Source organism: Protopterus annectens, chromosome 15.part0 (genome assembly GCF_019279795.1).
Source record: "Protopterus annectens isolate FY-2018-M chromosome 15.part0, PAN1.0, whole genome shotgun sequence".
Classification (NCBI taxonomy): domain Eukaryota; kingdom Metazoa; phylum Chordata; order Ceratodontiformes; family Protopteridae; genus Protopterus; species Protopterus annectens.
The window spans coordinates 114,149,590-114,170,835 of record NC_056749.1 but is presented as its reverse complement, the minus strand read 5'-3'; the positions used below and the strand labels follow the sequence as shown (position 1 = coordinate 114,170,835).

The 21,246-nt window shown below is 42.6% G+C and overlaps 1 protein-coding gene across 4 annotated transcripts in view; it reads right to left on the bottom strand.

Annotated features, from left to right (window-relative positions):
* The window catches only part of CLCN5 (chloride voltage-gated channel 5), a 1,034,303-nt gene that overhangs the window by 628,095 nt on the left and 384,962 nt on the right, over window positions 1-21,246 (bottom strand). The window lies entirely within an intron of this gene.

Here is a 21,246-nt window from a genome sequence, read left to right as displayed (position 1 = left end):
GACTGTTGTGGCGATGTGGTTATTGAAGGTGAGACCACTGTCCACTTGTGTCCCTATGTCTCTTGTCACACTTTCAATGTTTAGTGTACTGCCACCTATGTGATAATTCACGGGTACATGTTTTTTCCCAAAGGGGATAACTATACATTTCTTGGCATTGAGCTTGAGCCCATGGCTCTGGCACCAAGCATCTGTTTCTGTAAGGCCCTTTTGTAGAGTATCCACATCATTTGGGGATTCAATAATGGCTCCCAGTTTGCAGTCATCTGCAAACTTTGTTAGTGTTGGCCTGTACTTCAGGGAAGTAGATGCCAAACAAGAGAGGTCCCAGGACTGAACCCTGAGGTACTCCACTTGTCACTTGTCTGGAGCTGGATATGGAGTCAGCTACTTTTACAGTGTGGGTTCTGTCAGTAAGCCAGTTGGAAACCCATCGAGTGAAGTAGGGATTAATGCCCAGCTTAGTAAGTTTATCTATGATTCCAGAGTGGGGGGATGGTGCTCAAAGGTCTCGGCGAGATCCAGATAGGCTGTGTGGACTGCCTTACCCTTATCCACGTCTCTGGAGACTGATTCGAAGAAGTCAATAAGTTTCAGGAGACAAGATCGGCCCTTCACAAACCCAAACTGGGTGGGGTCCAGTGTTTTAAGGTTTCCAATGTCTTTGTTTATAAGTTCCATGATAATACATTCCATGGCCTTGCAGATCAGGCTCATCAGACTGATGGGGCGGTAGTTCCCAGGATCCAAGGTGGACCCCCCTTGTGAAGTGGGGTAACTGTAGCTGTGCACCACTCAGTGGGCACGAAGCCTGAGGTGAGGGTATGATTAAACATGACATTTAAGTGAGGTGTCAGTTCATTTTGTAATACACAGCCCGGGATGTCATGGTCCCATGGATGCTGTATTCCCCTTTTTTTAGTAAAGGAGACATTTTAGTTTGCTGTTCCCATCCCTCTGGCACTATACAGATTTTTATTTTTTTTTTATTTATGCTTTGTTGACCATTGGTCCTCCTAGGCCAGCATCTACTTTTTAAGAAAGACCACAGAAATTATTCCTACTGACTAGGGGCAATTTGGCTAGGGCACTGGGGAACTTACTCCACTCTTCTTTGATACATGCGATGGGATCTTTTACATCCACTAACCCAGGTAGATGGGACTTCAGTTTAAGTTATCATCTTAAAGATGGCACACTCAAAATTAAAGCACTACACTTGAAAATTAACCCATGGCACCAGAAGAGGGAATAAAAACCCACAGCCTTCTGATCTTCCAAGCCCCAAAGGCAAGCATGCTACCTGCTGAACCACTGACACTGCATCAGGGCCTGTGAACATCCAAGGTATGAAGGAATCTTTTGGCCTTAGTTTGAGGGTCTGTGAAAAACTCTGGGTATTGTCTGATCTGACTGAGGGCAGGATCTGTGACCTTTGACATGACAGGAGTACTGTTTTAAGGCTCAAGCCATCCTTGTGAAAAACTAGGTAAGGCTAACTGCACAAAGCCCGCGTTTCAGATACTCATGTCTTCTAGTACATCACATCAGCTAGGAGTTTTTCAGATTAAGAATTTAATAGAAGCAGAGACAGCTGGTTCAAATACAGCTTGGGAAAGCTTTTATTGCACATGGTTCCATTCCCAGGGGGAGATATCCTTTTTTCTAGGTGGTCTCAGATGCAATACTCCCTTCAAGAAATGTTCTGCTGGTCAAAGGTAAGATATGGGGGGATACAGTAGAAGATATGCTTAAATGGCTGACAGGTGGACTTTGATGTGTACACCAAGCCTGCCCCAAACAACTCAGTGAGACACTAGAGAATCAAAGTACATGACACCACTGGGTCCTGTCCTTTTTAGTGGCACTATCAGGGAAAACACCTTCCGCTTGCAGAGTTAGGAATTCCTGGTGGTTGTTTTTTCAGCCTCTCTAATGATCATTCATCCACTGACCAGGCTGGGGTATATTAGGACCCCCCCCTGGATTGAGTCAGAAGCTTCACCATTGCCGACATCAACTGGTGCTTCATCCTGGACATTTCCATGATCATGAAACACCAATGCCGCCTGGGCCAAAAGAGTGCTACCAATATCATCTTGAGCTTCTCTCTTTCTCTCGCTCTTCAGTTTATGGAACACCCTGGAAAGCAATGGAATTGGAGAGAATGCATAGAGAAATAGACCGTCCAGTCTACAGAGAAGGGAGTCTGTGGGCCAAGCATCTTTTCAAAGGTCTCAAGCAGAACTGGTTTAATTAAGTGTTGCCATCTGATGCAAAAAGTTCTATCTGGAAAGCACACCACCTATGCACTAGTTAAAAAGAAGCATCTCTACGCAGCATCCACTCATGTGGCTCTGCCTTTAATTTGTTGACTTAATCTGCCACTGAATTCTACACCAAGGGAGCATACACTGTCTTGTGTTGCACAGCCAGTTCTCAGGCAGTCAGCGCTAATCTACAGAGGAAGCAGGACCCTGTGCCCCCTTGGTTGTTGATGTGCCATGTCACCTGGTGTTGCTTGCTATGACCTGCAGGTGCCCTACGCTCAAATCAGGGTGCAGGCTCTGAGCCCCTGTAGTAATGCTAACACATTTCCTTGACACTGACATCATTTTTCTACTGAACATCATCCCACTCCTCCTATACATTCAGATTTTGAGTGAATGCTCCTTGTGCCAATCTGAAGCATGTGATGGTCTAGTTGGATTTCTCCTGAGAAAAGGGACCCCCCCTAGAGTGACATTCTCTCTTCCATATGGGTTTTAATACTACTATCCACTGGATCACATGAACCACTTTAACCACATTAACCACTGTAACTTATGTGGAGTCTGATGTGGGAGAATAATGAGGACGGTGGATGTCCCGTGTCTCAGGGCCCTGAAATACTCTCTTGGAGGCAGTACAACTAATAGACTTTCACCTTGTCTGGGTGAAGGAAGGCTTTCTAATAAGCTGGTATCTATTAGAGACCCCAGGAAGACCACCATCTAGGATGGTATCAGGCTGGATTTCTGGAGGTTCACTGTAAAACAAAGTTTACAAAGGAGCTCCATTCAGTGCCCATTTTACCCATGCCTGATGGGCTGTCTGAATGAAGTAACCACTCAAATATGGCAGGATATGGATGCCCCAATACTATAAATGGAATTTTCTAGTACCAGGTATTTTACAAAGATCTAGGGCATGGCAGATAGACTAAAGGTTGACATAAATTGATAATGCCAGCCCACAGCACAAAATATTATAGGTAGTGCCTATGGTCCCTCTGAATGGGAGTATAAAGGTAGGAATCTTTTTTAAATCCAGGGAGACCATCATAGCACTGAGGTGCAGGAGAGGTAACATGGTCTATAAGGTCAACATCTTGAATTCCATCACTTTTAGGAAACTGTTTAGTTTTGTCGAGTCCAGAATGGATCTCCAGGTACCTTCCCTCTTTGGAACAAGAAAATATGAAATAGAACCCTTCTGCATGCTCTTGGTGAGGTACTGTCTATGACACTATGATACAGAATCACCACATTGATAGGCTGGATTATTTCTCTTTGGTCTTCTGGAACATTGGAACATGAGGTATTCCAGCTGTATAAGGAATGTTTTATCTTTGCAACTTGTATCCCTCACTAATGACTGGGGGAACTAAACATTTTTTTGTTATGGATTCTCACACTGGGGACACAGAGGCAATCGGCTTACCACTCTGTTTGAGGGGATGAGACAAGGGGACTTGTTATAGCTTACAAGTGAGAGGTGGATAGCAGAAGTGCTCTCGGTCGGAGGTTGGGCCCTGCCCCCTCCCGCACTCCAGTTTCCTTCTGTTGCCTCCCTACCATCTTTTCTTAAAATTACCTTTCTTTGTTTTGATTGACCTTCCTCTGTTTGCAGTAAAAGGGGCCAGGACTGAAAGAGTAATTTCTATCATAATGTGGCATGGGTGGGTGAAACAATTGTTTAACCCAGAGAATAACCTTACCTCTTTCTTACATTTTCTTGAAAACGTCACACAAAGGGCTCCAAAAAAGATCTTTGTCATGGGGGCACTTAGAAGCTGTGTTTTGACATCCTTTGGTGGTGGTGGTGGTGGTGGTGGGGGGGGTGAAGCCTCAACCACAGATATCTCTGATCATAAAGCTGTAGCTGCTTCCCTGGGACCTGAATCCGCAGTATCACACCCAGATTTGGCAGAGTGTTTTGTCAAATAACTAGCCCTATGGGTAAGCTTAACAATTCTGCACTCAAGTCAGCATGACACACCTTCCCAATCGTCTTCCCCAGATGGGCCAGGACAGCCATCTGGAACTTGTGTGTGTCTGACAGTCAATAGCCTTGAAAGGTCACTGCAGCAGGCATGTAGACCTTCTTTCCAAACCTGTCCAAGGTCCTATCATCCTTGTCACTGGGAAGAGTGTTGGGAGCAAGAACCAACTAGAACCCTTTCTCTGTATCTATGGATATATCTTCTGGATCTACCACTAGATTATTTGTGCAAATCCTGCATAATGTAGAACCTGATTTCTTAGGTACAGGGGGCTGAGAGTCAGGTTCCAGCAAGGCTGCTACTAAGGCATCCTCTAAAGCTTCCAAGAAGAGGTGGAATAGGCATTGGTTTTGGTGCACCCATGCTTAATATGTTCAATACCTTTTTTGAGCCTCAGCTGCTTCTCTACCATCCTATTTCCATAAATCTTTCATTCTGCTATGGATTCCTGACAAAAAAAAAAGAAATATTTTCAGACGGTGAATCAGAAGAAATAGTATCCTCCAAACCATAATCATAAAACAGAGGGGAAGACATCTAAAAGGTACAATCCTGTTCACATCTTTCACTTTCTTGTGAATCCTCAATTCTAGATGGAGAATGCGCCTTTTTACTTTTAAACAGGGGGCTTCTAACACTGAATGTTTAGTCACAGTCTGACCTGTCCATACAACCTCCAAAAGCCCCTGGACTGGGCATATATATTATTCAGGGGGAACCTTGGAGGGAATGGTAAAATCCCACCAAGTGCCTGTTTATAGGACATCTGTTGCGAGGTAGAAAAATAGAAGTAGTGTTTCCTATCTTTTCTACTGGGGCATTTGCCCTTAAAGTTCCAAGCTCTGTGCGGGAATGTTGAACATTCACACCAAACCTAACTCCTTTATGAGAAGAATGGATTCCACCTTACTCTTCAGATATGACAACATGGCCTCCTAAATACAAGCCAGTGTTCAGATGTCTGAAGAAGGCCCATGCATAGTTTTTTTCTGGGGGGGGGGGGGGGGGGGGCATGACAAGCTACTTAGTCATGGCTCACTCCTGAAGGGCTTCTCTAAAAGATATGGGAGGAATGGGAGGTACTGGTGTTACAGTACTCTTGGATGGATCATAAACATTGTGCACCTGTTAAGGTGTCTCTCTAGTGTCCCTTTCTGCCTTCTGTTTTTCTTCTTTTACAAAGGGAGGTCGGAGGAGGAAAATAACCCCCATCATCACGGTACATTAGACTAAGGCCTTCAGTCTCTTCTGCTGTAGGTATGTGGACAGAACATAAAGACTACTCTTTTAAGTTTTGGGGGTGATGCCCCTGAATACATCATAGTTCTTGAAATTGTGGTATGCTCCTACGTGGGATAAGCAGTGGTTGTGATAGTTCTAATGGGGGATTTGTCTAACCCAGCTACATCTGCCCTTCTTACACATAAGTAACTAGAAGAGCAAACAGTGCTAAGTCATCTGTAGCCAGCTTCATTTATAGTGAAGAAGAAAGGTTCCACAACAGGGGCAACAGTGCTTTGAAGCCAGCCAATCACATGGAGGATGTACAAACTGAATGCACAACAGACAGTACAGTAGATATCTGCAATCGGAAACGTCATCAAGAAAACTTTAAAATGCTGTAGGCAGACACCCTTCTTATGCTAACATACCAGAGGCTGGGCATATGCCATTCATGGTGGGAAGGATCCTGAGTTCTACAAGGTCTGTCAGGACATGCAAGTACACCTAGCAGCTAGGAACCAATGGTAAGAACTACTGCAGCACTGAGCCAAATGAAGAACATCCGGGGACATTAAATACAGGGATGAAACCAGGGGAGAAAAATACTAATCCATAAAAAGGCACACGAGTAACTAAACAGCAACCATTTCTAACAGACACCTGACATAAGAACAGTCAAGCTAGCAAACAAGCACTACTGTTGGTATTCTAAAGAAGACATGTTGTATCCATCTTGCACCAAATTTGCAGCTCTTTAAATAGCAGGCAAAAAATTAAATTCTAACAATATGGCTGCTTCTTGCCTTAAACACCACTCTGAAAGTCAAACAAAAATTAAGCAAATGTGGAATAAAACAAATGTAAATGTCTAAACTACTGAATGCAAAACAAACTTAAATTATTCCTTAAATTATTACTTCACAAGACAAAGACACAAACAAAACTAACAGTAAAACAAGCAATGTAAAAAAAAAACCCTACTCTAAGTAGTTGCAAAAAAAAAAAATAAGGCACTGCACCATTACTTTTATGTCACATACTATGCTGTATAATGTCAAAGTGTTTTGTAGCTTGTCATTTTCATTTGATATTCTGTTACCCTTCAATTCTTCCCAGGCTAAGACCGAAATTGGTCATTTGTGACAAGTGCTCTACCCTAGTTAAAAAATTTAAATTAATAAACAAAACTACACATTTAAAACACATGACTCAAACAGGGAGAAGTTATGCAATAAGCTCCAATGACAAATACAGGTCTGTAACAGAAGATATGAAAACATTCTTAAGCTATTACTTATAGTTTATTATCTGGGATAATGGCCTGTTCCCAAAGGATCCATTTCAACCCACAGCCCTGGACAGCACAGCAGATACTAACTACATCATATAAATAAGATCTTTATTCAGAATGAATACAGCATAAAATTAAAATGTTTACTAACATAATAATCACACAGAAACTGGCATACATATGTGTATATATATATATATATATATATATATATATATATATATATATATATATATATGCACACACACACACAGACACACAAACAAACACACACACATACACACACACACACACACACACACACACACACACACACACACACACACACACACACACACACACAAGCAAACACTAGATTAGTTCATTTGTTAAGATAATGAACTGACAGAAACATTAATAACATTTATTAAAGCATAAGATTTATAGAACAAATTTAGAAGTATTGAAATTAATGAAGGATGAGTATGGAGGGTGTAGGGTCCTGGGAGGATGTGGACAGGAGAGCAGGAAACAAGGAAGGAGGTTACAGACAAGGTGAGCCAGGGTGACAGAAGCAAACACAGGAGCTCTTTGCTAAAGAAATGCTAGCAGTTTAGCTAAAAAAAAATCAGAGATAGAATCACCATATGAATGTCTGTGGGCACACCATCTAAGATTTCTGGACCATGCACTATGTCTGCATGGCTTGAAGAGGACAAGGAGACAATGGTTCTAAGGAGCAGAAGACATTACTGGATGGAGAAAGTACAGTTGTGTACACTTACCATAAATGTAGATGTTCGAGTGTATTCACTGTTGCAGTCATTACATTTGGGTAATCTGCTGGCAGGTTGCCCTCAGTCGGCCTGAATAACAAAGTCTTGGGTCCTGTGTCGGTTGCTGTCTCCGCTTCCATGTCAGGTCATCAGGGGTATAAAACATGCAGCCGACGCCATTTTATTCAGTTTTTCTTGCCCCAGATGTCAGGTGCCCCCCAAATGGGGAGCAAAAGTATATATATAAATAAACAGTAAATATATAAATACACTTTTAGAAAGAAAAACTTTACCCCCAACTAAAAGCAAATACACCACAAAGGCTTCGGAGTACAGTGAAGGAAAGAAAAGGTACAGAAAGGGGGATGGCAGGTGGGTAACCCGGACTGCAACAGTGAATTCACTTGAACATCTATATTTATGGTAAGTGTACACAACTGTACTATGTTCTTCATGTTTCACTGTTGCAGTCATTACATTTGGGTAGAATCCCAAAACTATGGATGGGAGGATGGAACTAAACAGCATTAGGAGCGACTGTAAGGCCCTGCAGGACTGCAGTGGCAAAGCCTGCCCTGGATTTGGAGAAGAGAGGTAAATGATAATGCTTTGTGAAGGTATGAACAGAGCTCCAAGTAGCAGCTTCTAGAATGTCTTTGGTTGGGACCCCTCTGAGAAAAGCTGCTGAAGTAGAGGCAGCCCTGGTGGAATGTGACCTGATCCCCTTGGGCACAGGTTTACCGTGGAGCAAACAGCAGAAACAAATGCAGTGGCTTATCCATTTAGAAATACTCTGCTTTGATATAGCCTTCCCCTCTGACCCTGCAGCAAATGCTACCAGTAGTTGCTCAGACTTTCCTAGAGATTTGGTCCTATTTAGGCAGAATCTTAGTTGTCTGTGTACATCCAATGAATGCAGAATACGATCCCCCTTGTTCTGCGGATTTGGGTAAAATGTTGGCAGGTGAATTGTCTGGTTAAAAGCCACACTGGATATCACCTTAGGCATAAAAGAAGGATTGGTCCTGAGGGACACCCTGCCCGGGTAAAATATAATAAAAGGCTCCACTGCCATGAGAGCCTGTAGTTCTGAAACCCTTCTTGCTGAAGTGACTGCCAAAAGAAAAGCTGTTTTTCAAGATAGAAATTTTATATCCGCAGTAGCTGCTGGTTTAAAAGGAGGCAGGGTGAGTTTTTCCAGCACAAAATTGCGGTCCCATGCAGGAGCTGGTGCTCTTCTGGGAGGCCTTAAATTTTTGGCCCCTCTAAGATATTGTTTAAGCAGAGGATGAGAAAAGAGGGGAGGCTCTGTGTTGTAATGAGCCGAGATGGCAGAGGCATGGATTTTTATTGAAGAAAAAGATAGGTCCTTGTCAAGCATCTCAGTCAAATATTGTAAAATCTGAGGAATATTGGGCTTTGCTGCGTCTATTCCTTGTGCTGGGGTCCAAGCACATAATCTCTTCCATTTATCAGCATAAGATTTTCTAGTACTAGATCTTCTGGCTTGCAAAATGACATCCATCACAGATTTACTGAGAGGTGTTGTTTGAATAATTAGTTGATTAGCCATGCTGCAAGATTCAGAGTTTGGAGCGGAGTGTGCAGAATTTGATAGTTCTGCTGAGACAGTAGATGAGGTACTTGAGGCAAGTACCATGGAGGAAGGAGAGGCATATTCCTTAGAAGTGGGTAACAGTGCTGGCGTGGCCAGTCCAGAGCAATTAGGATCATTTTTGGTTTTTCCTGTCTGACTTTTAGTAAGACCTTGGAAAGTAGAGGCAGAAGGGGAAAGGCATAGACTGATAGGTTTTTCCAGCTGAAGGATAGAGCATCCACTTTCCATGCTTTTTTGTGATGAGTTCTTGTGCAGAATTTGTCCAACTAATAATTTTGGGGAGAGGCAAATAGATCTATGTTTGGGCTCCCACATTTCTGTGTTAACATGCTGAAGATTTGTGGATCCAGTTTTCATAAGTGCGGGTCCATAAGATTTCTGCTTAGGTCGTCTGCCAGAGTATTTTGCTTTCCTGGCAGGAATTGAGCTTGAAGATGTATTTGGTAAGTCAAGGCTGTGTTCCACAAAGCCATGGCTAGTCTGCAAAGGGGGTAGGAATGTGTACCCCCTGCTTGTTTATGTACCACATAACTGTGGTGTTGTCCGTCTTTATCAGTAGTTGTCCTGGATGAAGCAAGTCCTTGAAGGCTGTCAGAGTATTCTGAACAGCTAGCATCTCTTTCTGGTTGATATGCAGATGCATTTGGTTTGGGCTCCATTTGCCCTGAATGCATCTGCCTGCCAGGTGGACCCCCCCCCCCCAAGCATAGTCTGATGAGTCTGTAGTTAGGGTTTGGGTGGCAGGGGGTAGAGTGAATGACAGTCCCTTGTTTTGGTGACATGTCTGCCCTCCAAAGAAACTCCTGTTGTAGGCAGGGAATGAGAGGAATCATTGTTTCCAGGCTGTGACGATGTTGACTCCATAAACTTTTTAGGTACCACTGAAGTTTCCTCATGTGCAGTCTCGCATATGGAATTAGTAAAATGCAGGATGCCATGAACCCCCAAAGCCTGCAGAATTTGTCTTGCCATTTGTTTGAAGTATGTTGTCAGTTGCCTTTGTTTGTCTGGCGTGATGTAAGCCATCTGGGCAGTTGTATTCAAGCTTGCACCCAGGAATGTAATTATTTGAGAGGGTACCGGTTGTGATTTCTGTTCGTTTATGGTGTACCCTAGGCATGCTAGAAGCCTTTTTACAAACGCCAGATGTTGAAGAAGAGTGTCCTTGCCCTCTACTTCAATGAGACAATCATCCAGATAAGGATAAATTTAAAAGCTTCTTTGTCTGCAGAATGCAATTACTGGTGCCAGGCACTTTGTAAAGACCCTGGGTGCAGTAGATAAGCCAAAGGCCAGTGCAGATAATTGGTAATGCAAAAATCCTGCTTTGAAGCATAGGTATCTTCTGCATGATTCCCTTATTGGGATATGCAGGTATGCCTCTTTTAAGTCTAGAGTTACTAACCAAGCATTCCTGCTTAGCATAGGCAGTAGCTGTTGTAAAGTTAGCATTTTGAATTTTGGAATTTCCAGGAACGTGTTCAGAATCGATAAGTCCAGTACAGGATGCCATGAATGGTCTTTTCTGGGTACCAGGAAAAGTCTTGAATAAAAACCTTGTCCTTTTTCCTGTTTTGGTACTGGTTGAATAGCCCCCGTATCCATGAGGGACATAACTTGTTTCTGGGCCTCTGCCCACTGATTTTGTGACAGATTTGGCCAACCGTTTGGAATTGGCAAAGTATGGAAATGAAATCTGTACCCCTGGGATACTATGTTTAATACCCACTTGTCCTGGGTAATTAACTGCCAATTTTGAGCATGAAGTGCTAGTTTTCCCCCCAAGGGGGCTGCCAAACGATAAGTGCTTGGTGATAGTAGAGGAAAGTCATTGAGACTGCTTTACTGTATGGTTGTGCTTTGTTTCCTCCAGATTTGGAGGTGGAGACACCCCACTGCTTTGCCTGTAAGAACCCTGTGAATGGTATCCGGAGCCTTTTGAGCGCATGGATTTGCCCTGAATGGCTCTGTTGGACACAGGAAAGGACCAATTTTTAGTAGGGCATTGTCTACTGAACCTGGGTGGCTGCACTTGCAAGAAATCTTTTACAGTTTGCATAGATTTAGCCTTGTCTTCCATTCTGTTTAAAACCACTTCTGCCTTATTACCAAACAGAGTATCATGCTGCAAAGGGGCATCCAAAAATTTAGCTTTAACATGATCGGACAGATTTTGCTCCTTGAGCCAGGCATGTCTTCTAATCACAGATCCAGTAACGGCGGCCCTACAAGAGGCATCCAAGGAATCAAAACCACACTGCAAAGTATGCTTTCCAACCTGTTCTGCTGAATGCAATAATTCCTGTATCTCTTTACTTTCCACACAATCAGAAATCAATATCATTTTCTGTTTCAGTAAGTCCATAACATGCTGTTGATATTTACACATATGAAACTGGCAGTTTAAAGCCCTGATTGCCAAGGTTACAGACGTATAAACCTTCTCACTCCATCTATCCAGCGCCCTGGAATCTCTATCAGAAGGAGTAGGATTTCTGGCTGTAGAGGCCTTTACACCCTTGGGACCCTGAGAAATAGTCTCAGGATCAGCAGCAGGATTTTTTGAAAATAAATTTGTAGGAGTGGGGAACCCTGTAATATCTGTCTGGCTTACTAGGAGCCGGAGTCTGGGAATCAGGAGCCATGCTTGATTCCGAGAACACATCATCAACAATGTCTAATACAGGAGGTATTCCCAAAGGCCTATGCTGAGGAAGAAGGAAATCCCCAAGTCTCTATTTTGATTCAGAGAAATCCTGACTTTCCCAGTGGAAATGTTCCCTTAAAGTATGCAAAGTCTCTCCAAAAGAGTAATCCTCAGGAGAAGATGCAGATGGGATGGATTCCTCTGCATCAGAATCCTCATAGGGTGGAATATAAGATTCCTGATCAGAAGAAATGGAAACCTGATCTGAAGAATCATAATCAGTGCCTTGCCTAGTCCTCTTAGTGGGGGGGGGGGGGTTGGGAACCCCTAATCAAAGTAATTAAATCTTCAGCCATTTTGATCATCTGTTTTTTTAGGCATAGTGGCCTGAGCATGTGCCTCATGTGTCGGATATTTAGACATAGAAGTTGTTTTTGACCTTGTTTTTGTTGCTGGCATCGGTTTAATATAAAAATACTGAGGCCTGAAAACACCCTCAGAAGCCAGCGCCTGCTCAGCGGCTCTGGACCCATCCAAGGGAGAGACATTTGCGGGTTCAATACTCTGAGAATCTAGTGGCATACCGGACTCCCAATGGGTCTCGGTAGAGGCCTGCGACTCAAAAGTAGCGGGTATCAGGGGCTGTGAAAGCGCCTCACTGAGTACCGGCGAACCAGCGACTGGCTTAGGAGAAGCTTCGTCATTGCTTCTGGACCTCGACGGTCTGTGTCTGTCTTTTTCCTTGGGTTTTTTATGAACTCTGGTAGGCGGATTGCTAACAGACGACATTTCCAGATAATGAAATCTTGCACCAAAATATTTAGAAGCAAAAATATACTGAAGCTTAATATTGCATTGGTTAAATCTAGCACAAAACCGACAGCAAGGCACGTTGTGATCAGGGCCTAGGCAAAGAATACAGTACAAATGAAAATCCTTATGAGGTATTTGCTTCCCACAAGTAATGTAATTATTAACTTTTACTGACATCGGTAAGGAGCAAGAAAACGTTTCCCCAATGGGATACTTGGCTTTAGTTTGAAGACTTCGGTTCTGAAACTCGAATATGAAAATTTCAGGAGTCGGCCGACCGGCACTTGCGAACTGCTTCTGCTTCGGGCATCGCGCGGCAAGAAAGACTGAATAAAATGGTGTCGGCTGCAAGTTTTATACCCCTGACGGCCTGACGTCATGGAAGAGGAGACAGCAACCAAATCAGGACCCAAGACTTTGTTATTCAGGCCGACTGAGGGCAACCTGCCAGCAGATTACCCAAATGTAATGACTGCAACAGGTAAACACGAAGAACATCGCTGCATTATCTGGAATTCTGGTCACTTCAAAAGCAAAATGTATAACACTGTAAAACAGCAACTAAGCAAAGATCAACAAATTTTACTTATAGTCTTGGAAAATATCCCATTTTCTAGCAACAATTTCCTCCAACAATTTCTTACTTCAAGTCTCTAACTCCAATAACAAAGGTGGGGACTCTATTATCTAACTTAATTTCCAAAAATATGGAAAAATATCCCTCAATCCATAATAACTATTGCTAATCAAACTCGCTTTAAAAACCTATTAAGGCTCTTCCTCAGCAACAGTTGGCTTTGCGTATGCACTAGTTCAGGCTAAGTCTACTCGCATCAACATTTCTGTTACAACTTCTCTTCCATTTCACAAACATGTTATGTAGATTCTCTCACCTGCTGCTGTATGTCCAGTCCCCTGCTTTCCCTTCTACACTACGTTTATCACTTATTGAATCTCCTTTCTCTTTCCTGCCATATCTCCCTCCATTTTCTTCATTCCTCTTCAGCTCTCATATCCTCCAGCTACTCGTCTCCCTATCACATTCCTATCACTGTTTTACTTACTATCCTCTTGTGTTCCCTGCCTCTCATGCACTATGTACTGTTCTTCTCTCCAGTTTCTATTTAACATTCCTATCACTGTTTTACTTACAATCCTCTTGTGTTCCCTGCCTCTCATGCACTATGTACTGTTCTGCTCTCCAGTTTCTATTTGACATTCCTATCACTGTTTTACTTACTATCCTCTTGTGTTCCCTGCCTCTCATGCACTATGTACTGTTGTCCTCTCTTCTATTTAACATTCCTATCACTGTTTTACTTACTATCCTCGTGTTCCCTGCCTCTCATGCACTATGTACTGTTCTTCTCTCCAGTTTCTATTTAACATTCTTATCTCTGTTTTACTCACTATCCTCTTGTGTTCCCTGCCTCTCATGCACTATGTACTGTTCTTCTCTCCAGTTTCTATTTAACAATCCTATCAGTGTTTTACTTACTAACCTCGTGTTCCCTGCCTCTCATGCACTATGTACTGTTCTTCTCTCCAGTTTCTAATTAACATTCCTATCAGTGTTTTACTTACTATCCTCGTGTTCCCTGCCTCTCATGCACTATGTACTGTTGTCCTCTCTTCTATTTAACATTCCTATCACTGTTTTACTCACTATCCTCTTGTGTTCCCTGCCTCTCATGCACTATGTACTGTTCTTCTCTCCAGTTTCTATTTAACATTCCTATCACTGTTTTACATACTATCCTCTTGTGTTCCCTGCCTCTCATGCACTATGTACTGTTCTTCTCTCCAGTTTCTATTTAACATTCCTATCACTGTTTTACTTACTATCCTCTTGTGTTCCCTGCCTCTCATGCACTATGTACTGTTCTTCTCTCCAGTTTCTATTTAAAATTCCAATCACTGTTTTACTTACTATCCTCTTGTGTTCCCTGCCTCTCATGCACTATGTACTGTTCTTCTCTCCAGTTTCTATTTAACATTCCTATCACTGTTTTACTTACTATCCTCTTGTGTTCCCTGCCTCTCATGCACTATGTACTGTTCACCTCTACAGTTTCTATTTAACATTCCTATCACTGTTTTACTTACTATCCTCTTGTGTTCCCTGCCTCTCATGCACTATGTACTGTTCTTCCCTGCCTCTCATGCACTATGTACTGTTCTTCTCTCCAGTTTCTATTTAAAATTCCAATCACTGTTTTACTTACTATCCTCTTGTGTTCCCTGCCTCTCATGCACTATGTACTGTTCACCTCTACAGTTTCTATTTAACATTCCTATCACTGTTTTACTTACTATCCTCTTGTGTTCCCTGCCTCTCATGCACTATGTACTGTTCTGCTCTCCAGTTTCTATTTGACATTCCTATCATTGTTTTACTTACTATCCTCTTGTGTTCCCTGCCTCTCATGCACTATGTACTGTTCTTCTCTCCAGTTTCTATTTAACATTCCTATCAGTGTTTTACTTACTATCCTCTTGTGTTCCCTGCCTCTCATGCACTATGTACTGTTGTCCTCTCTTCTATTTAACATTCCTATCACTGTTTTACTTACTATCCTCTTGTGTTCCCTGCCTCTCATGCACTATGTACTGTTCTTCTCTCCAGTTTCTATTTAACATTCCTATCACTGTTTTACTTACTATCCTCGTGTTCCCTGCCTCTCATGCACTATGTACTGTTCACCTCTCCAATTTCTATTTAACATTCCTATCACTGTTTTACTTACTATCCTCTTGTGTTCCCTGCTTCTCATGCACTATGTACTGTTCTTCTCTCCAGTTTCTATTTAACATTCCTATCAGTGTTTTACTTACTATCCCAGTGTTCCCTACCTCTCATGCACTATGTACTGTTCTTCTCTCCAGTTTCTATTTAACATTCCTATCAGTGTTTTACTTGCTATCCTCGTGTTCCCTACCTCTCATGCACTATGTACTTTACATATCCCTCACATTGTTGATCTGTGTAATTATTTGTCAGTATCATAACTACTTTTATTATTTAAACTTCTTAACTCAGTGCACGTTAAACAATCATACTCAATGTAATTTAACATCATATTATAATGTGTATGACTTGATTTCTCTAAATTTACCATTGTCTATGGAGATTTTCTCTCCAGGCCTCTGCTGAAAATGGGGTTTCACCCAATCTGACTATCCAGGTAAACAAATGGCAAATAAAATAAATAACAGAAAGATAAAATAAAGTAAATCAGCTACAGGTAAAGGTATTGTAATGGCTGAACTTGAATATGGCCTATCCCTAATCTCTATGCGGTATCTGTTTCCCACAAGAAATACAGTTATTCACTTTTTCTGACATCCGGTAAACCACTGAGGCAAGAAAAAACTAAAATATTCCCCAACGGGGTACTTAGCCAACTTTGACTCGGTCTGAAACTCCGAATTCGAAAAATTTCAGAACGCCAACCGGCACTTGCAATGCTGTTTCTGCATCGGACCATGCGGCAAAAAAGACTGAGGATATGACGTCGGTCATGCGCATTTGTACCCTGACGTCCTGATGTCAGTTTAATGCGCCTTGACCGACGTCAGCCTTATACTTTGTTATTCGGGCCGACCGAGGACAGCGGACTACCCAAGTGTAAGGACTGCAGCAATGTGAGATGAAGAACATCCTTAAAATTCTAAAAATGAATGGCTAACAAAAGTCAAACCCAGGAGCCATCTTGCCATGACAATTCAAACAATGTAACACCTTAGTCCCCCCCCCTCCAAAAAAAAAAAAAAAAATCCATAAACTGGATATTGAACTGTCAAACATGCAGTTACTCTTCCACTAGCACTAACCCTAAAATGAAGAACATGTTTGTGCTCATCAATTGAAACTTGTACCACACAACTTAGAGATTCTGCATGGGCTTACACATCACAAAAAAAAACTGTGTGGATACAGAAAGCAAGTCTTTACTTCTTAAACCGAAACAGCCTTCTGCTTTACAGCCTTCTTAGGTTGAAACAGAAAAAAATAATGTTAGGCACACTATAAAGTAAAGAATACTCATCAATGAATTCCTCACTGGATGTAGAATAGGAAACTAGCTAAGAGAACATTTATAATTTAGCCCTATGACAATTACAAGACTTGAATTCACATTTCCCGCTCTGATAAGCACAAGATGTTCAGATACTGTCTTTTTCTCAAGGGAGTTCCTGAAATAATGCTTTGTTCTAGTGCTCGCCCTGATACAATATTAGAAAAGTGCAGACAATAAGCAAGCTGCAGTGCACGAATCATCGTGATTGCAATCCAAAATAAAAAATATATAAAATTGTTAAGCACTACTGCCACACAAAACACAACAGTAAGAGCTATTTCAGATGTATGTCACAAATGTAAGGGCTGTTCCAATCAGGTATAAGTGAAGTCACATAACTGAATATCTTTCCTCTTATGTCCACCGAAGTCTTCATACATTAGTCTGCAAGTAACTTAGTTAAATTAGGGCAGTATTTAAATATTGTCCCTGACAACTTCCTTATTTGCTGTCTATGCAACACTCGCTAAGTGCTTTACTGGCTTTCAAAACCAGTAAAGCACAAGTAGGCTTTTCCCCATTTTGTAACTGATAGTACACTGAGTAGGTAAGACTCCATACACCACAAAGCGTTATAGTTGGGTCTCAGCAATTATAGCCTGTTATGTGTTCTCGACATAAATGCCAAGATTCACCTCTCAAGCTTCACTCTTGATGTGAATTTCTTAGTATACATGTCTCGGACACACAATAACATGGTTACGATCAGAGACCTGATCATAACTCTCTGTGACTGATGCATGCGTGTATTTTATGGACACATTTTTCTACAAGAATACAAGACACGGAGCTAAACCACTGTTGTGCAATCCTAACCACAACCAAAAGTGGACTCTCAAAGTTGTCAGCGAAAAATAAGACAATTCACCCCCACCCAGACCCTTTAAGGTCATTCTGTTTATCATCTTGTTCTCCTTTCCAAATGACAGACAGGAGTTTTACAAAAAAAACAAAAAAAAAAAAAAAAAAAAATTGTCCTATGTATACAAGACAATTGTCTCAGCACATCTAAAAATACAATAGCATTGCCACTGATTTGCCTTATTAAAATAATAACAGGGAGATGAACAGAATATTTTTTCATCTCCCCCCTACACAGCTAAAATAAGCAGTTCCTGGTTCATAGTTAAGTACTAGGCTAGCTGCCCAATGGTGTTTATAAGCCTAGCCAGAATGTGTTGGTTTTCACCACCCTCTTAGATTAGTTCCCTGTGCCTCTGTCCAGCAAAGCCATTAGTTCCCTGTGCCACTGTCCAGCAGAGCCACTGCAGTGATCTCCGGGGTGAATTTTCTGTTTCCCATCCACCAATCAAGGTTTCTCTTGAAGAGTGTTAGTGAGGGGCTCTGCCTGATGTATACTGGAATCCTGTTCCAAATTATAGGGAGTCTCTGGGACAGGAATCTATCCCTCCAGCATGTCCTATTTATCGTTGTGGTGAGGTTTATATCCCTAGAGCATGTGGCTCTCCAGGATTAGTTTTTCTTTAGGTGGAGCATGTCCATCAATTCTAGGTTGGACATGGCCTTGTATGTCAGGCAGAGATCACTTCTGAGTAAGCGGTATGCAACCAAGTACAGCTGGAGTTTCTTGAGTCGGGCTGCATAGGGCATCTGTTTGAAGCCAGTAATCCTCTTGGTGAGGTACTTTTGTGGTCTTTCCAGCTGCTGCAGGTGTCTTGTAAGGTATATCCCAATTGGGGCGTTGTATTCTACGATGGGTCTAAATAGTGATGAGTAGGGAGGCACAATAACCTCTTTTGATCTAGATACAAACCCTATTGTGATTAGGTGGGCCACATAGAAGAATTTTCTAACCACCTTGGCAATATGATTATTAAAGGAGAGATTACTATCTACTTGGGTCCCCAGATCCCTTATTACATTTTCTGCATTTAGGGGACTACCACCTATGTGGTAGTTCGCTGGTACTTTATTTTTTCCAAAGGGGATGACTATGCACTTTTTGGCATTTAGCTTGAGACCATGATTTTGACACCAGGTATCCATCTCAGTGAGACCCTTCTGGAGGGTGTCTGTATCAGCCGGAGAATCAATTATGGCCCCTAGTTTGCAGTTGTCTGCGTGTTCTATCCATGAGCCAGTTGACAACCCATCTCGTGACGTAGGGTTTTATGTTCAAGCTGGTGAGCTTGTCTATAATACTAGAACGAGGGAAAGGAGGTCCACACAGTCTACCTAGACTTCAAAAAGGCAGTCTAGGTAGGCTGTGTGGACCTCCTTTCCCTCGTCTAACACCTTGGTAACTGTCTCAAAGAAGTCCACCTGGTTTTAGGAGGCATGATCTGCCCTTAACAAAGGCAAACTGGATAGGGTCCAAGGTTTGGAGGTTCCCAATGTCTCTGTTAATGAGTTCCATGATGATGCGCTCCATAGCCTTGCAGACCAGGCTAGTCAGGCTTATAGGGCGATAGTTCCCGGGGTCCATTGTGGCTCCACCTTTGTGGAATGGGATAACTGTTCCTTTGCGCCACTCTGTGGGTACGTAGCCTGTAGAGAGGCTGAGTTTGAACAGTGTGTTTAGGTGAGGGGTTAGTTCATTTTGGAGCTCTTTTAAGACCCAGCCTGGGACACCGTCCGGTCCCATTGAAGCTGTGGTTTTGGCTTTGGATAGGGCTGTTTTAACCTGTGTGTTGGTGACTGATGGGGCCCTACATTCTTCTGGTATGGTTATGGGCCCTTTAGGGGGTGAGGTTTGCACTAAACCTGTCTGCCAGAATGTTGGCAATATCAGTCAGTTCACTGTATTTAGTGCCATTCTGCACTAACTCAGAGCAGATCTGAGAGTTTCCACTTAGGTTCTTGACCTAGATAAAGAACACTTTGTGGTTATCTTTGGAGTCATTGGCAATTTTTCTTTCGAAACTAGCCTTGGAAGATTTAATGAGGGATCATAGTTTCTTGCTGATACTAATCAGGGACGTCTTTCCTTCTTGGGATTTTACGCTTTTCTGTACTAGTTTCCTCCTTTTGTTGTATAGCTTATTTATGGCAGGGGTCCATCAGACTGGTTTCCTTTTCTTAGAGGAGTGAGTCTTGGTTTTACTTGGGATAGCATGATCCATGCATTCCTGCAGATGCTCATACGGTGCCTATGTAAAGGTTTCAGCAGCTTGGTCAGCATTGTCCTTTATCATGGGGGCTGTGAACCTTTCCACCTCGGTCTTAAGTAACATGACGTTTGCTTTTGAAAAGCTTTTCATGGTGGTTTGCTTGATTGGGGGTGGGGACGGAATGTGGATATCCAGAGTGGTAAGTCTATGGTCTGATCTAACCAGCGAGGGGTTGACCTCTGGTGTGGAACACCGGTCGCCCATGGTGGTGATGACCAGGTCCAATATGTTGTTCCCTCTGGTGGGGGTGTTGACCAGTTGATCCAGGGCATTCGAGTTTATAAATTCTAGGAAGCATTGGTCAAGGGAGTTAGTACTTGAGTAGTTCTCCCAGTTTATGTTTGGGTAATTGAAATCACCCAGTATTAGGGTGTTTGGTAGGACCTTCATATTTCCCAGTGTCTCCAGAAATGCAGAATGGGGTTCCTGGGTCATGGTGGGTGATCTGTAACAAGCTACAATTTGGATTGCAGTTTTACCCGTTGTTAGTTGCACATGGATGATCTCTGATGCATTGTGCTGCGCCACTAACCTGGAGGTGTGGGTATCCTTGATGAATATGGATACACCCCCGCCTTTTGTGTTTCGGTCCTGATTCTGTGGCCAAAAGGTATGGTATGAGTTATAGCCTAGCAGTGCTGGGGTGCACTCAGGAGCCTTAAACCAGGTTTCTGTTACTGCACAGATGTCGATGTTCTCCATACTGAGGAGTGCCTCGAGTGCGTGCATTTTGAGGTTTAGAATTCTGTAAGTAGCATTACCCTGAGTTTTTGGTTACTTGTGTAATTTATGGTGGTGTGCTTGTCTTTTGAGTCTTGCCTAATAAAGACACTATGGGGGTGGCAAGAGCCTTGGCCAGTATTCATAGGTTCATAGGTTCATACTAGGCTATCTGCCCTAGGGCATTTATAAGCCTAGCCAGAGTGTGTTTGGCTTTCGCCACCCATTTTAAATTAATTTTGCTATGCCCTTTTTTGAGGTTAGTATACTGTGCCTCTGTCTAACAGTGACACAGAAGTGATACCCAGGGTAAACCTACGATCCCCCATCCACTCATCAAGATTCCTCTTGAAGAGAGTCAATAAGGGGCTCTGCCGAACCTGGACTGGGATTTTATTCCAGAGTGAAGGGAGCCTCTGGGTTATGAATCTGTCCCTCCAGCATGTCCTATTTATTTCAGTGCTGAAGTTCAAGTCTCTCGAGTGCGTAACTCGATGGGATTTGGATTTTCTGAGGTGCAGCATGTCCATTAATTCTGGGTTGGACATGGCTTTATACGTCAGGCACAAATCGACTCTGAGCAGGCGGTATGCCACTGAGTAGAGCTGGAGTTTCTTTAACCGGGCAGCATATGGCATCTGTTTGAGCCCTTTGATGTTCTTGGTGAGGTACTTTTGGGGTCTTTCCAGTTGCTGCAGGTG